The sequence below is a fragment of the Humulus lupulus genome, chromosome 5, assembly GCF_963169125.1.
Source record: "Humulus lupulus chromosome 5, drHumLupu1.1, whole genome shotgun sequence".
Lineage (NCBI taxonomy): Eukaryota > Viridiplantae > Streptophyta > Magnoliopsida > Rosales > Cannabaceae > Humulus > Humulus lupulus.
In genome coordinates this window covers 243,724,820-243,728,112 of record NC_084797.1, presented here as the reverse complement: position 1 = coordinate 243,728,112, position 3,293 = coordinate 243,724,820, and positions in this window count along the sequence as shown.

Here is a 3,293-nt window from a genome sequence, read left to right as displayed (position 1 = left end):
TTTGTTAAATTTTAAAATAAACTAAAAAAAGCATGCACTTTGATGATTTTTTGATGATTTGTAGAGAGATATACAACTATAAGACCCATGGATAGCTTCAAACTTATTGAAATTAGCCTTGGAAAGAGAACTTATTTCGACTTTTGAGCTAGTGCTTTATTTTTACCGTAATATAAATGTTTCTTGTATCATTTGAAAGTTACCAAAATAAAAAATGCATGTACAAAATTTATGCCGAAAATACCATATTTTTTAAAATGGTACCCATTTTAAAAAAATTGATTTCATATACTTTGCATTTTTCAAATGAAAACAAATTGTTTTCATTAATTTCTTTTTTTATTTTCTAAAATTATAATTGAGAAAATTACAAATAATACAGTAATTTAAAAAAAAAGTTTGATTTATACGATAATCCAAATTAATTACTAAAATACGGTTGGTTTATATGCAAACAGTGCTACGTTTTCCAATCAACTATAAATCTTTTATTCTATTTTCTTTTATATTGTGATAGAATTAAATTATTTATATGAGATATATTAATTGAATATAAACACATCTTGATGGGTTTTTATTGATTTTCAATATTTGAATATTAGTATATATGTATATATAAATATATGTTGACGCCGTTTTTCGTCAACAGTGAAAGAAGAGCACGTAAAACGATAACTGAAAATGGTCGATTAGAATAAAACAATATAAACACATGATTTTTACGTGGTTCAGCAGTTAAATCTGCCTAGTCCACGAGTCTTTGTTATTAAACTCAAGATTATCTCCAGGAATTCTTCAAGAATGAATTCTCCAGAGTTTTCTCTCAAGGATTAGAATTTCGGTCATTTACAATGGTGCATGGCTTCTCTATTTATAGAGAAGGCTAAAGAATACTGTCCCACATATTTTAGGTAGTTACTCTTTTTGTATAAATAAAATTAATGGCTTTAAATGCCTATAATCAGATATACAAGGAAACGTCCCCTGATGACCAGGAGACGTATGATACCAAATAATATCCCACGATTCTAGGGGATTTACAATAATAAATGAGGATTACATCTCATATCTATAACACTTACAGATATTCAAGGTGGTTATCGCGTATCTCTAAGGTTTTTAGCCTCTCAGGTCTCCCGTCATCTATCGAGCTAGGAATATCTCCCGAGGCCACACGGCTTTCGAGATCGTACGTATCGTCGAGCTCGGGACCCCAGATCCGAAGTCGTCCCTGAAGATGAGTATGTTCCCGGAGCTATCTTTCGAGATCATGAATACTTCGAGGTCAACATACCCGAGGTCGTCTATATCCTGCAAGCTCGGTACACATTCATGGAGCATGTTTCCAACCTTTTATGAGCACTAATTTGCAAATCCGTCTTTCGAGATCATAATTAATATAGCTCGAAATCTGGGTATAACAATATATAATATTCTTAATTTTTTTTTTGTCTTTTTGTGTCCATTTTTAATGAAAGTTCAAGCTTAACAAATAATATAAGTGATAACATCATAGCTACTATCTTCAATAAAGTAGATTAATTTATTTTTATTTAAAAAGAATGTATTTATTAATATTAAAATAAATATTTATACAAGTTACAATATGCTGTTAATTAAAATTAATATTAATAACTATATGTTACAATATATAGTTAAAGAAAATCACAATATTATTATTCTTTATACAAATATTATATATATTTTTTAAATCATAGCTAGTCAAGTCTCAACACTCAATGTTAAACCAAAATCATAATATAATCCAAGTTTCAAGTTTTGTTACAAAAATATATTTAAAGTTAAAAAATTAGTTTTGTAAATCTTTGTAATAATCATGTTAAATAAATTTATAAATAATTATGTAAATGTGAGTTACAAAAATAAAATTTTTAGTTATGAAATTAGTTTTGTAAATTGTTGTTACAAAAATATAAAACTTGTTTAAAAAAAAATATTGTATTTCACCACTACATTCAATAAAGTGTTTTATAAATAATGAATATCTTAAATTTGTATTTTTAAGTTGTATAGCATAAATATGATGATTCATGTAATTTTTTGGTACAATATTGTAATAATATAGAAAAATATAATATTTTTATGTATATTTTGTTTATGATTTCTTAACTATAAAATATTTTCGTAAATATTAGTTACAAAAATATCTTTCTTAGTTGTAAAACTAGATTTGTAAACTATTGTTACAAAAATAAAAAATTTAGTTACAAATTTGTTTGTAAGTTTTACCTACAAAAAAACAAAAATAAAAAATCTACAATTCTATAACGGATTTTGTAAATATTATTTACAAACACGTAACATATATTTACAAGTTTGTAACAGATATTTACTAGTTTGTAAACGTTGTTCACAAAAAAATGTATTTTACAATTTTTATTTATGATTTTATCACTCCGTATTTACAATTTTGCCATTCCGTGTTTTTATCTAAAAATTCCGTACTTTTGTAATGCACCGCATTTTTCAGATTTTTTTTAACTTTTAGTGCATTTTTGTAGATTTTCCATTATAATTTTATCATGGATCTCAACTATCGTTATTTAAATAAAATTATAATTAATAGCGCAATTCTCGTAAAAACTATGCTCATTTTATGTATATATATATAACTCATTACAATTAGGTATAATAATATATCAAAACACTTTTTCTTTCGCCTTCTTCTCAATGGCAGAACCAGAAAAGTGTTTTAAAGGGGGTCAAGTAAAGCTCAAGTACAACTTGTAAAACAATAAAATTTTCTTTTAATTTCTCAATAGTTTTGGAGTTCATAAACCTTGAAATGTTAGAAGAATTTTATGGAATATTGACTTCTTTTCTTTTAAAGAATGAGTCAATAGTTTTTAATGTAAACATATAATTCATAAACCTAAATTCAAAATCAAATTAAAACATATAAAATAAAGTTATATATATATATGAATCCAATAACTTATATATAATGATTTAAAGTTAATACATTCAATATAGACATATAATATTAGAAACACTAGAGAATGTACTGATATTGTGAAAAACTACAACAATGTTAATAAGAAACAAAGGAAGAAAACCCCAATAAAGAAGTCATATAACAATTTCAAATTATTAAAAATTTAAAAATTCATCACACATCAAGGCAAAAATAAAAAAATTATAAGACTTTATTAAGGATTCAACACAAATATTTTTAATTTGAAAATATTTTCTAAGCCTTTCACCCACTATATAAACAAAATTAAAAATCCAAAAGGGCAAAAAAGTCAATATAAATAACTTAAATAAATTCC